Here is a 15,393-nt window from a genome sequence, read left to right as displayed (position 1 = left end):
GGCGTAAATTAAAAATAAAGGTCTGGCTCTGTGACAGCAGCAGGGGGAAGGAGCTCCCATGTGCATCTTGCCTGCCTGCAGCCAGTGCAGTGAAAGGCACTGAGATCCACCACAGGCAATGCCATGGTAGTGAGGGACAGCTGCCCTGGTCAGGGTCACCACCTCAGGAGTACCAGGGGACCACCTGGGTGGGAGGGAAGGACAGCCAGGACTTGTGGCACACAGGAGAGGTTTACAGCTTGACAGCCTGAGCAACCAAAGTTCATGGAATGGAAAAACAAATGGAGCAGGCCAGTAGCTTCACAGAGCATATGGTCCTGATAGCTGCAAGGAGGGCAACAGCAAAAACCTATTGAGGGCTGGACATGGTGGAAATGGTGGTAGGATGGGGATGGAAGTTCTTACTTAAACAGGTACTGTGGCTTCTCACATTGCTAGAGCCAAGTCAGTCCAGAGTGTGCCAAGGAGAGAGACTTTCATGAAATACCTCTGCTAGCCCTCCTGCTCAGCTCTCTGTCACTGCTCCAGTCACAGGCTCCTCCAGCAGTGCTGCTCAACTGGCCAGAGGAAAACTTTGCACCTCAAAACCACACAGACTGTCCCTCCTCATTACCAAAGCTGAAAGTCCTTCTCTGGCCCAGCAGCCCAAGACAGGGATGATCTGCTCTCCAGCTTTTATTTCTTGCTCCTGGCAAGGAAGGAGAACACAGTTCCTTGTGAACCACGTGCTGGCAGTGATGACCCAGTGCTGGCCATGTGTTCTGTGCCCTGGCCTGGGAGAGCAATGCTGACACCCACTGAAGGCTGCTCACCTGAACAGGTCCCTGTGAGACAGGGGTCCACCCCACCTTCCAATTAGAGCCTGGCACACTCATCCTGTGCAAAAGTCTGAGCATCCTGACCCTGCCAACATCAGGGCCTCTATGACTGAGCCAAGCTGGAGCCGTGGTCAAGAGTTTCCTGAAACACTTTTTAGAAATATCACTAACCACTTCAGCCCCCTCCTCAGCCCACAGAACTCCTGCCAGAAACCCATATATGTATTTTTGCACACATAGGTAAGCCTAGTAAATTCAGTGGGACTGCTCCCCTGCATAGCAGTGCATACATTCAAAGAGTTGGGAGAACACCAATCACTGCTTCCCTTTTTTTGGTCTCATTTCCTAAACAAAGGAAAAATAAGGTTGATGGACAGACACTGGGAAAAGTCCATTTACTGAATTAGGTGTAATTAAGAGGGTGAACATTTGTGGTACCTGTCCTTGTAGTTAACATGGCCCAAAAAGTACTCAAACACAGTCCAGGGCAGCAAGAGTTTTGCTTGTTGAGGAAGTTGCATTGTAGAAGTAGTATTCAATTTATTAATTAATAGCTTTATGCAGTATGAGGATGGAGGTGGAGATTATTAATATTTCTTCTTAATAATTGCTGTATTTTGACATGTGTATTTATGCTTTTCTTATTTATTTATTTATAATTTGGATCCACAAGAGAAGGAGCTATTTACAAGAAGCATATTTACTTTCCTTGTATTCCAGGAACTGTTGTGGAGATTTTTTGTATTGTAGTATTTATTTTATTGATTTAAAACTATGTTCTATTCTTAAAAAAACCTGAAACAAACAACAAAAATAAACAAGTAGCATGTGGTTACATATGGGTCTCAGAGACTTAGTTTTTGGGAAGCATTTAGTGGCAAGTAAAAGAGGGGGTATGATACTGAAAAAAGGTGAATCTCTGATAGCAAAGAACATGAACTTTATTCTCCAGAGCCTGGAAGTGTATTTGTGAGCAGCTCCAGTATTGTACAGGTGATGGAGCCATTTTGTTATGAGATGTGCAGAGAAAAGCCCAGGCACTGTCAGCAGCTAGAAATCAGATACACCTTTACACACCTGACCTCAAGCACATCCCAGACACAACATTTGTGTTACCTCCCTCCCTTCAAATAAGAGTGCCAAGACAGTGGCTCCTGAAAGGGATTTAAGGCTCTGGTGGAGAATAAAGCCAATGGAGTTGCCAGCAGAGTCACTGAACTTAGCTCAAACACAGCCCTGGCTTTGGAGAGCCCCAGCCTGAGGTGGGCGGCTCAGGGCCACAGGAGCCCAGCCCAGCGAAGGTGACTCAGAGTGGCTTTTCCAGGACACAAGGAAAAAAGCTTTTGGTGTGGGCATGGTCCAGCAACCCAGACATCACAGCTCCCCATTAGAGGATGATTTATTCCCTGCCACACTGCCCATAGGCACAGAGCTCTGGTGAAAAGCTGCCACATCTCTGGCTCTTCCATTTCAGACTATGTTTAGTATGAGCAGCCAGGGAGTGTCCTCTTGGTGAATGTCCACACCACAGGACCTGGCACAGATTTTTTCCAGGACCTGGCCTCTGCTGGGAACTTGTCTGGGAATACCTGATCTTTAGCTGAGCATTAAAAATACCAGCCTGAGTATGGAAGAGGATGTGGACGTGCAACATATTTTCCAGATGAAGTTGTACAGAACACTGCATTAGGTTGACTCCAGCACACTGTCAGAAAAATGTGAAAGAGTGATTACAAAAATAAGTGAACTTTACCATTTTTCCACCAAAGACACAAGCTGTTAACTGTGCAGCCAAAGGCATTGCCTCTGGCACTACCAGACATAAGCCTGATGTCATAATTTACAACATCTGTGAGAAGATGCATTTTTTCAGACATGTTTCATGCCAATTTATAATTTGGTATTCCCCAAACTAGAGACTGACTAGGGCACTGATCTGACAGAAAGAGACTGCATGATGGCAGTCCATCCCATTTACAGCCATTTATGATCCATTTCCCTCCCCAAAAAAGAAATCTAATTTCTCCCCACCATTTCAAAGTCATCTTTGTGACCGAGCTACTCACTAAAAGATGCATAATTACTTTGCATACCACTTTATTTAAATAAACTGTAGTGAATCTAGGCTGGGCTAATATATAAAATAATTCCTACTGATGCATGAAAAAAGCACCTCAGATACACCTTTCTTCCCCTTTTGCTCTCATTTTACAGGTCCTGTAGCAAGCAGGGCTGCCAGAAGAGTCAATCACAGACACATCACTATTTGAGGGAATACCACACACTTCATACAGAAAATATTTAAACTCAAGCATTGACATCAGCAGAATAATTTTACTTCTTCAAGTTACCCAGTCAGAAAAGATGCAATGTCAGAACTTGCACATACAAAAATTGAAACAAGTCAGATTTCTCAGATGAGACCCCTGATAAGAAACTCTACAAACAATACAGATGTCAAAGAGACACTATTATCTATGCAAGTTTTCAGAATCTCAGCATTAATTCTAGAGATGATTCACAAGTGAGCAGCTAAACCCTAAACCTTTGAGGTGAGTAATGATGTTATTCTGGGTAGTCCCAGTCTCCTACTTATGAGTACCTCCTGTGAGTATATCATCAGTGTCCTGGTAAATTTTCACTCCACTGGTATCTTGGCCAATATTTTTGCCAGCACATGGTGAGCTAAGGTGGGTGAATGTTTGTAGCCCTGAGGAAGCCCTGTGAAGGTACCTGGCTGCCCCCATACACAAAGGCAAACTAATGTTGGTCCCCTGGCTGCCATGGCACCCTATAAAGCATGTCTTTAATATCAGCAGTGGTCATGAGCCCATGTGCCTGCTCCTGGATGGGGACTGTGAGCTCAGAGATGTTTGGTATGGCTGCTGCTAAGGGCTCTGTGTCAGCCCTGAGCTGGCAGCAGTCTGCAGTTAATCTCCACTTACCATTTGGTTTTCACACTGGCCATACTGGGAACTGGAAGCTGAGTGAGTGGGGATAACAATTTCCCATCTTTTCACATCCTCTAGGGCTGGGGCAATTTCCTCCCAGGCCCCCAAGGGCAGTCATTAGGGTTTGACACTTGTAAGTTTTGAAGGGGGAAGATTTGGGGTCATCTGCAGCAGTCTAACTTGGTGGTTGGTGGTTCCAAAGGACCACTGGCACCCCAGACTGTCATGCCAAGCTCTCCCTTCCGAAACATCCAGTCCCAGTAAACTTAAAAGGACGTCCCCTGTTGCCATGTAACAGTTATGGCAGCTTCTCCCAGTAACATCAGAATAACTGCAGTGGTGGTTACTGGCTGTGACACCCCAGCACATTCGCTACAGGCAAGGGTGGGACAGCTCCTCAGGTGGTGACAGTGACATCTCATTTAGTCAGGGCTGATAGTTGAGCCCCAGTGTCCACTAAAAATGTTAGCACTTTGTTTTGGGGTCCAGGAGCTGCCATCAATAGATGTCTCCATTTCCATTCCCAGTGAGCTGTCCAACATCAATCAGCACAGCTGCTGCTCCCCTGCCCACCTCAAGGGCGAGGAGCTTTCAGTTTCCCTATTTTATTTAGCACACTTCCTTCTCTGCCTGTGTCAATTAAAGGGGATGTGCTCAGGCTCATATTACATTTCTCTGCCCTTGGCTTCTTGAACACTTTGTCCACCATTGTAATACCACCTCTTCCAACTTGTCCAGGGGAAACCATCCATTACTTTTAGAGATTCCCTTCTGCCAACCTTGAGACCAAATTGCCTCTCGTGAGTGTGCATTCCCACCCAACCTGATTGGCACAGGGAAGAATCCTGTGGGAAATCCTCAGAATCAATCAGGTGGTCCAGATTAGAAAGAAATCTAAGCAGCAATATTGGGGTCCTGCTGGGATCCCCTTGGCATGCCTTTTCCAGCCCCAGTGCTCCTGGAGGTGTAGGCTCTTTGACTCTCTCAACCCTAACCCCAATCCCAATGGCAGCTTGACCCTGGGCCGGAGGTCCTCACTGCCATAGGTGGCACAGATTAAAGTGTGGAGCTGGCAATGGTGGCACTCTGCCCTGGTGCCCTTGTCATGCCTTTTTGAGTGCCAATGTCCCTGAAGCTGCGGGCTCTGTAGATCTCTGAAGCCTAAACCAAACCCTCAGGGCTTCTTGTCTGGGGACAAGACAGGGGACTGAGGTCCCCAACCCCATGGGTGCTCCAGATGAGAAAGACGTAATATTGGGGTCTTGCTGGGATCACCTTGACATGCCTTTTCCAGCCCCAGTCTTCCTGGAGCTGTAGGCTCTTTGATTCTCTTGACCCTATCCCTAAGCTATCTGGTGTTCAAAACTTAAGTGGCAGAACTCTTTATTTAAATATATCAGCACACATATCACTAATATAAAAACTGAAGTATTTAAAAGGGAAAAAAAGAGTTTAATATTCAATTCAGTGAGATGAAGGCTCAGAAAACCCCAGGAATTTAGACCAAAGGGGAACAATTCAGGATTAAATGGAAGCAGTGTGAATTATGTGCCTCTTCTTAGCCATCAGGCTGGGGTCCCTACTAGAAGAAACATCCTATTTAACAGCCTTTAATTAACAAGCCCTGTGGGGTAGTACAGGGCCTCAGAGCTGTTCTAAAAGAGGTAGATCAATGCAGACACTTGCTGGCAGCCCCCAGTCCCAGCCAGGTGTTTCACCACATCAGACCTCCTGTCCTGCAGATTCACCTGCCTGACGTCTGACTCTGCTTTATTTTAGATGATATTTCCCTACTGCGCCGTCACGTTTTGCATAGCAGTGAAACAGCAGGAGGTGGCACACAATCTGTTTGTCTGATGCTCCCTTTTTGGGGAGGGCGGGATTCACTGGACCATAAAGCAGAAGAGACATGCAAAGGCCCCTGCAGCATGCAGAGTTCCTCCCCCCTGTGTCTGACAAGGCACTTTTGGGTGAAGGGAGCCCTGGGGCAGCCCTGTCGGGAGCTGATGCTGCGAAACCAGACACTGCCTGTGCTGAGCCAGCACCAGCAAAGGTGGGGCTCCGGAAACAACAGTCTCCTCACCAAAGGTGTGTCCTTGGTAACAGGGAACACAGTAAACACAGCAAAAACTTCAGCAATTACAGCCCGCTTTGGCAGTGGCCTTAAAGATGACCTAGTTCCAAGCCCCTGTCATGGCCAGGGACACCTTCCACTAGATCAGCTTGCTAAAAACCAGCCTGACTTTGAGCTCTCCCAGGGATGGGGCATCCACAGCCTCTCTTGGCAACCTGTTCAGTGCCTCACTACCCCACAGCAAAGAATTTCTTCCTAATATCTAATCTAAACCTAACTTATTTCAGTTTAAAGTCATTCCCAATTGTGCTATCTGTACTTACCCTTGACAAAAGTGCCTCTCCAGCTCTCTTGTAGCTCCCTTTTGGTACTGGAATGCTGCTCTAAGGTTTCCCAGGAGCCTTCTCTTCTCCAGGCTGAGCAGCCCCAGCTCTCTCAGCCTCTCTCCATAGGAGAGGTGCTCCAGCCCTCTTAGCATCTTCATGACCCTCCTCTGGACTTGTTCCAGCACATCCAAATCTTTCTTGTCTTGCAGGACCGCAGAACTGGCCACTATAGTCTGGATTGGGTTTCACATTACTTAGCTATAATGAACTCCTATAAATGGTGTTCATCAGCATTCAGACTCTTACAATGTCTATTCATTTGGTCTCAATTGCAATATATTAAAAAATCCAAGCCTGGATAACAACTTTTAAGAATAACTTACAGATAGAAGTACCAAGTTATTTAGCGGACAACAACATACTGGAAGTGGGTCATCCAATTAGCTGAAGAGACACAAATATTCTAAGGGGAAAAGAAGGAATAAGAAATAAGCCTCAAATAATTTTCCTCCATGGACAAACCCTTTGACATGGACATTCCAGTGGCTGACACACTGCGTTTTTGTGGCTCAGTGCAGCAGCCACACGCAGCAAAGACAAAGGTCTGTGCAAAGCTGGTGTGGGGCAGGCAAGCCTGTGAAGGAAGGTTGCTGTGATCCCTCATGCAGGGCTGCAAGGGGACATTTGTTTGTGGCTGCTGCACACACCTCAGCTGACACCTGACTGATGCACAGCTCTGGCTGTGAGGCTGTTTTGGAGGCAGGCACGAGGCTCTCCCCAGACATGGGGTCTCCATGTGGAAAGCAGAGATGCTCCATGGCTGTGTAGGGCCTCAGGCAATGCCCTTCCTTCCCTGCCCTTCACCACCTGAAGAAATGAGACAGCTCTGGTGGCAGAGGAGTCACCCCAGCTGTGCAGAACAGCCACGCTCTGGTTGCCATCACTCCAGCATCCACCCTGCTCACATCAACCCTCCCTGTGGGTGAGGAGTGGGAATCAGCCATGCAGTCCCTGCCTGGGGACCCATGGAGCAGCAGGACTCGGCCCATTCTGCCTTCCTCTGTGGCTCATGGCATTGCCAGCCGTGCCACAGCCAGCCCCCACATCTCCTCAGGCCGGGGAGGGCAGGTCAATGCTTGCACAAATGTTGTAGCAAACATGTGGAGCAGGTTCTGGCCCCACCTGCACACCAGCCACAGCAGATGGACACATCGGGGCCTCTCTGCAGCCCATGCCCTCAGCTTGAGCTCCCAGGGTTACAAACACCTTCCTGCTGCTGGGCTAGAGACACTTGTGTGATGAAAGCCTAACCAGCATGATCAGTTGTAAGACCTTGTCTCAGAAGGAACAGGGATACAGCAACTCTTTTTGACTTGGCCCAATGGAAAATTTCTGCATCGCAATTTGGGTCCAAATTGTCAACACTTCTCTTTTGAATTTCGCTGATTGATTTGTTCTTTCAAATCCATTCACCAATCATGGTTTGGTTGGGACATGTGAACAGGGACAACTGCCCTATGGTACATGGCCCTCCTAAAAGCCGAGAAGGGATTCCTGCCCGTGCCTGATCCCCACAAATTAAAAACAAACCTGGGATGTGAATGATACAGATTATCTGCTGTGACATGGCTTAAAACCTCACACCACCTTCTGGCAGTGAATTCCTCTCGATACTCTATGATGTTTTTAGAAGGTTTGGTGTTGGAACGTGGGATAAAGACGAAGTGTAGGCAGTGTAGTGCAGGGGAGGAGCCCAACAGCTCTAAATCTTGGGGCTCCTGAGCAGCTCTGGGTATCTCTGGCAGCCACTCTTCTATGGGGTTTCTAATCATTGCAGCTCACTGCGGGCAGATATTGAGGGGTTGTGTGAGGTGTGATTTGGGACTTGGGTCAGGCATGGGTGTGTCAGTGGAATGCAGCAATCAGTGAAGGTGGAAACACTCTGAATCCAAGCACTGTGGGGCTCAGCAGCCTCAGCCCCATCAATACAGGGTCAGGTAAACCATTCCTCACCCAGTCCTGCTGCTAAAGCTGGCACCAGCAGCTCTGTACAGATAGCAAGGGAAAGAGGAAGACTGCACGTTCCAGCTGATAACAACCCTTGTGCAAAAGCAAGAGAAATGTCTTATTGACACAACTGCTGTTTTTAGCCATGACCAGCAGGTCTACAGCAGCCTTGCCTCTACACAGCAGGCATCTGGAGTGTTGCCTGAATTACCAGTGCAAACACCACGCACCAGCATTGCCCTGACACAGAGCACAGCTCTGACACCAAGTCAGCTTCACTGATTTTCTCACCCTTCATGTCCCCCCACTGGGTCGTCCAGGTCCATGACCAGATTTTGGGAGTGCCTCACCCTCCAGAAACCCTGCAGGGGTGTGGGAGGGAAATCCCTGTTCTTCCTTTCTGAGTACCCTCTAATGGAGAAGAGAGGCAGGCAAGCACCCAGGTGTGCAGAGGGAAATGCTGCTTTGCTTAGACACCAGCTCCATCTTCACATCTCTCCATACATCACCAGCTAACCTGGCTGGCACCATTATCCTCTAACTCATAGGTGCCTGCATTTCTCTCAGGAGAATGTTGGTATTAGCAAGCTTGCAAATTGCTGTTCTGCAAGACATGTAAAGCCTCAGTAATAGCAGACATCAACAAAATAAAAATCTACTCCAGCTAATCCCGGTGCCTAAAAACAGGGTACAAAACTGCTCTGCTGTGATAAACCTACATGTATTTATAAAGCCACAGAATTGCATCATAGCCACTGAGCTGAAAACTTCAACAATAACTGTTAATATAAGATGGGGGAAAGTAGGTTTCAAAACTCAGACAGAACAAGCATAAAGCACACAGCTCCTGACAGCCCATGGACTGCTCAGTTCCCAGTAGCTCACCTGAAACACAAAGCCAGCACATGATGCAGTCACCAAAATGCTGAAGGAGGCTCTGAGCAGCCCTAACCTCTGGGACTGTGCCCTGCTGCCATGGAAGCCCTCTCCACAGACTCCAGAGGAGGGGGTCGCTTCACACCAGAGGAGAACACTTGCCTCACAAAGGGAACCCAGCAGTGCAAGCTTCAGCACAGTCTGGGTTTAGTTGCTCACAGTTTTGGACCTGATACTTTCCACGAGGAGCAATATTTTTGCAAAGAACTCAAGGAAATTTGAACACTTCCTTTTCCCAGGATCTGATAAATGCTAAAAAACCCTCTGTCCTCTAATCTCTTTTTTGATGCACCATAACAGACTATTCAACAGATGTTTGGGGTGAAGTTAGAGATAAATGAGATTATGGAGCCAGTTTTATGCAACAGTCAGGTCACCCAGTTACAGCAATCACTTTTGTCCCTGGAAATCATCAGGTCAGCACCAAAACCCTTTTAGTAGTTCTGCCACAGAGCCCACAACAGAAGGAAAACCCCCAAGTCACCTCCTCAGCATCTAGTTGTGCTCCCAGCTGGAGAGCTGTTAGTTTAAGCAGATTATTATTTCAGAGAGAAAGCAGCACATGCAGGAGCCCTGCAGCAGCCCTCTGTGACACAGGACACAACAGCTGCCTTACAGAGAAGCATTTCACACGATCCAGGAGTTCTTGCCTCACACTTGCTACACAGAGGGTAGGTGTTGTACACAACCACCTCTATCTCACACACACACTTTCCCTGTGGCTCAGCACCCGTTCCCAAATGACAGCTTAGCTGTGTCGTGCTGGAGCCAGGGGACATCTGGCTTCACCCTCTCCCAGCCAGCAACTCTACCACAGACCACCATCACCCACTGCAGAAGCACTGCTTTATTTCCTTTCATTTCCCATGAGGAGACAGCACAAGGTCCATCTAATCAGGGTGAATGCACACAGTTTTATCCAAGCCCCTGCATCTTGATAACCAGCACAGGCATGGAGTCCTGGCTGATGTCACACACTGGGAAATGAAAGGACCTTCATTATATGCTGGAAACAGTGTTATGCAAAGTTATTCTGTTGCTGTTCCATAAACATCCTGGACACCTTGGGCTGCACACAGCTGGGGAGGAGGCTGCCTGTCACCCCAGGCCGGCTGTGCACTGTGACCCATGGGCAGTGCTGCACCTCAGGGCACAGGGGTTGCTTGTGCACCACATGCTGCAAGGCAGGGACAGCTTGCCACAAACAGCCCTGGTGTCTGCACCCTCCTGAACAGCCAGCTCTGAGTCTCTGATTAGGTTTCATTTAGGTGCCACAAACCTCAGCTGGTTCTCAGCACTAAAATTCCTCATGGAAAACATTTCACACAGTGCAATGTGCTAAGAAAAATATTCCTGCAAATGCATCAACATCTTCCACTGCTACAAGGCATCTAGGTGTGGATTTAAGCCACTTTAAAAACTAAATGTTTTCGAGGTTCCCCCTGCACAGGCTCCAGGCCAGGTCTATCAGAGCACCTCTGTGCCCCTGAGCACTGCAGGGACAGACTGAGCAGCACAGTCAGGGCAGTGCCTGCATTCCTGACCTCCCTGCTCTTTTCAAACCTTCACCAGACCTTCAGAACCAAACCCCTCCGTTGTCACTCAAACCCAACAGAGTTGTTGGCATCACTGGCTGGCTGCTGCTGGGTATGAGGTCACAGCAAGGAAACAAGTCCAGCAGCTAACAGAGCAAATGAAGGTCACTGCTATAGAGTAAATCTATTGAGGTGTCTGAAGTTCTTTCTTCCCTCCAAGATCTGTGTTCTGCCTGCTTTGCAGCTGTCATATTGCTTAAGTAAATCAATAGCTAATAGCTTCATTCATGCTCTGTAAAGAGCCAGAAAGGCTTTTTGTTCTGGGTTATCCACAGAAGAAAAACTGTGCTCCATAAGTATTATGCTACAAAATAGTCATTTCTATCCTGCCATCACACTCCTTGTGAGACAAAAAATTGCAAAAAACTCTGCCTGAAAATATTCTGTCCCCAGTCACTACACATAAAAACATCTCCCAAATGATTTAAAAATTAAATAAATTTTTTAAAATTAAATTTAAAAAAAATGCCTAATAGGAAAAAAAAGTTACCAGGGTACAACAACAAGTGCTTTGGTCCAGCCACCACCTGAACTGTAGCAGTGTGTGCCTGAGGGTTCAGCTCCAAATTTCATGACACCTAATATCAACACTCAGTACTCCCACCTGAGGTGGTCTTTCTTGCTTAGCTCTACAGATTTTACCTAAACCAGCATTATCTTTTTCTCCCATCCTGCCATAGTCTGACCTTGCAGAATCATGGTGGATTTTTTCAACATTTTTAATTATTTGTATTTTTGACTGTTTAAGCAGAGCTGGCTCCAAGCACATTTGCAGAGTATGCCTTTGCTATGAATGCAAGCAGTGTCTAGCACTAGGGTTTAAAGGATGTAGAAGGATGAGGTGGACAAGGACTGCTGCTGACAGCCAGATCCAGTGCCTGTCCACCTGCAGAGCTGAGCTGCTGTGGGGCAGGGGGCTGGGCTGGAACTGGGGTGCTCACACCTCCTTTATCCCAGAACCTGGCACCAAACCTTGGGAAAGATGAACAGCATTAGATGCTGCAGGTGCTTCTTCCCTGAAATTGTGCTTGCAACCACTGAGTCTCTTCAGGGCAATATTTCTCTTCTTACTTTACTGTAACCTGCTCATTTAAACCTGGAAAGGAGAGAAACCTGCATGCTTACTCCTGCCTTCCCCAAGGGCAAGGAACACAATGCTGACCCACACAGGGCCAGGCTGGGTTATAAACACAGACCCTGATGACTCCTGGGCAAATGTTTACCAGCAGGAAACATTACAGAATCACAGAATATGCTGAGTTGAAGGGGTCCCACAAGGATCATTAATTCCAACTTTCAGCCCTGCACAGGAACCATCCATAAAACTGCTGACAGTGTCTGTCATGAGCTGAACTGAGGCTCCAAACCTCAAAGTTTTAGTGAACATGATTTCCAGAGGATTCAAACTCTGCAGCTATTTACAGACACATAGCTGAGAGCCATTCACTATATGCATGAGATGGGAGAACTTCAGGTGAAGAGAAACTCCCCCTGACATGTTGTTAACACCCATGTTTGCTCCTGAGCCGTTGCTGAGGGAGGGAATCAGATGCCACACGTTGTCACCAAGCTCCTCAGGAGCTTTGTGTGGAGAGAGGCATCTGCTGCCAGCCAGCCATGGCGCTCTCTCCTCTCCAGGGCCAGGACCAATGGAGCCCCTGTGCCTGCTCGGACTTTTGCTGCCTCCACCGCGCCCTGAGAAGGGTGACCTCGGGTGACCCAGGGCATGTTTGCCATTTTCCTCCAGCCAGACAGACAAAAGCAATGGAAGATGTAATGTGTTTTGCACATTTGCCCAATGCAATTAGCAACAGGCTCTTAACCGAGGGGCTGCATTGTCACACTCAGCTGGAGCCAGCTAAGCTGATTTGTCCCTGTTTGCAGAACTCCCCTTTCACAGGCCACTGGCTATGGTCAAAGGACAAACTGATGAGGTCCCATGTTGGCCCCAGCTGCCAAGAGGTCCACCCCCTCCACCTGGCCCTACAGGGAGATTGGAAATTTCTCTCTCGCTCTTGGACAACCAGGTCCATGCTGCAGGAACTTCCAGGCTCCCCCATTCTCCTGTTCTGCGCTGGAACTCTTCTGCCCCAGCTTGGCTGGCCAAGTGGCTAAAACACCCGTGCCAGCACTGCAGGGCACTATTTACAAACTGCACAATGTACAAACACAAGCATAACCATCGCTTACTTGGCCCAGGGGAAAATGCTTGCACTCCAGAGTGCTCACCACAAGGCACAAAAGGAGCATCAGCTCAGCAAACATAGGATGCTCCACACCCAGTCACTGAAAGTTTGCTAAAGGAGATGCTGTATTAACAACAACAACAAAAAGGAAAAAAAGAAAAAGAAAAAAAATGGGGGGAGCAGAGGAAAGAAAAGAAAAACCTCTCCTCTTCCCGCCAAAAATTATGCAGCAGCAGGTCCACAGAGTGTCTGCCAGATGACCCGCTTGTCACACTCATAATTGCTTCCCATCTGGTGTCTGGAGCACACAAAGCCTGGCCGTTTGCCAGCGCAGGACGACGCACAAACTGGCCTACTTCTGGTGACACGGGCCCTCCAGACACCGCTGATCCCCCGTTTCCGTATGGCTGCGGAGAACGTGGCATTCATTTGTAAATTGCCGGCGGCTGATTTATCCGGCTATTCGCACAGCTCCCTTCCCTGCGCAGCCCCGGCGCGGGGCGAGCGCTCCCGGAGCCCGAGGAGCCGCAAACTCTCGGGGCCAGCGTGAGACTCAGGCGAGCAAGGGCGCTGCCCGCCCGCACACAGCTCGGCTTCGAGACAGCAACCGGCGATGCGAGCCAGCTCATCCTACATCATCACATGGAAGCACATATTCAGCCGCTCCTGTGTACAAAGCTGGTTCCTTTCCCAAACTCTGTCTCTCCACCTAACACGTAGGCATAGCTCCGGCTGTTCAGACAGTTCCTACACAGGCTTTTGAGATACTTTTTATCACTGCATATAAGCAGTCTTCAATAAGCACTTTTCTCTGACTTTTCTTTGTCTGCTTTACTGCTATGTCCTATTGAGAAATTTTTAAAATTTTTAAATTTAATTTTTAATTTTTATTTAAAGCCTGACACCCTCAGAAAGCTGAGCAAATATTCCTCAACCTATGGAACAGACCATTTTGAAGCAGAGTGCACAACACTATAAGGGGTAGAAGCTCTGATGGTTGTGCAACCAGCAAACATCACTTTTGCAAGGAGTAACTATGACCAAGTAACTGCTCAATGGTGGGCAAGGAAGCAGATGTGGAGTATGCAGAATTCTCCCTCCCAAAAGAGAAAAGTACCCCTTCCCCTCAGACGGTGACACAGGACAGTCACACGTGTCCACCACTGCCAGCTGATACACAGTCCATTCCCATCTTGCTTGCACTAAGGCTGTTAACATCCATTCTCTCTGTAATCAGAGGGTGTGATGACACAGGAAATCAGAGGTCAGGTAAAGTAATCCAGAGGACTCTAAAAACAAACCCAAATTAGAACCCAAAATTTCTGTAGTACATAGTAGCAGGTAGACAGAACTCCCATTGCAATAGCAACTGCATCACTGGGGTGATACAGCCCAAGAGTGGGCACTGTCAGAAGGCTCCTTTCAGTTCTGTGCCTCACAAAAACCACACACAGCAATGCAGCACAAGAGAAAATGAAATTAAGAAAGAAAACCACACCACCAGCAGAAGCTGAAACTGAAGAACGCCATATTGCACATCTCTTGCTCCAGAAGCAAACAGAAGCTGCACTACTGAAGTTTGTTAAGGTGATCTAGTATGAGCATTTGGATTTTTGCTTCATACAAAAATGTAGGATTGTGTATAAATGTCCAAAGCTTACCTGTTCTTCCAACACATCATGCTAGCAGAACTACAAGGATCCCATTGTTCCCTTCAGCTGCAGGGCAAGAATCCAACCCACTCAAGGGATAAACTGGCTGTCTCCAGGGGAAGCCACACACACCAGTATGCTGCAGCTTCAAGAGGGACCAACCTTTTGGCTCTGCTGGCTCAGAAACAGTAATCCACAGCTTCCTCATGAAAGTAAGCATTTAAGCCTGTAAAGCTTCAGCTTATCCAACGTCAAGGAAACTTATGAAAAAAAATTACATGAGGTCTAGCATTAGAAAACATCAGTGTATTTTCTGTCTAGGTACTGAACCTTTACCAGAGTATTTGTTACAAAACCAAATGCAAGGATCCATTTCGGTTTCAAAATTTTTGTTGTTGGCATTGTGCATCTTGGTCACACAAGGTATGGCGCAACCTTGGTGTGGGTCCATGAACATTCAGTGTCAAAACCCTTATTTCACAAAGCTTGATTCACTCACAGCATTGGATCAGTTTTAGTTTGGTGCAAATCTTGTGGAGTCATTCTCATGCAAAATCTGATTAACAGCAGTAGGAACTGGGATTATTCTCACCAATCAATTCCTAAAAACCATTTCCTCCAAGTTAAGTCAGACTCATAAGAAAAGCTTCCTGAGTTTTTATATAATAAAACTTGGGATTGCAGTTCCTGCCAAACCTGCCTTATTTGCTGTCCATCTGTTCCACTTTGTTTCACTGAGGAAATTCAATACAGAAAAATGAACTTGCTACATCATTAGACTTTGCTTTCCTCTGCCTACACTTTGCCCCCATTTCAGACATCAGCAGCCAGCACAAACAACAGCTCTA

Source organism: Melozone crissalis, unplaced genomic scaffold (genome assembly GCF_028551555.1).
Source record: "Melozone crissalis strain CALT ecotype California unplaced genomic scaffold, PUWL_Pcris_2 ptg000042l_1, whole genome shotgun sequence".
In the NCBI taxonomy this organism is placed as follows: domain Eukaryota; kingdom Metazoa; phylum Chordata; class Aves; order Passeriformes; family Passerellidae; genus Melozone; species Melozone crissalis.
Note: the sequence above shows the minus strand (reverse complement) of the source record.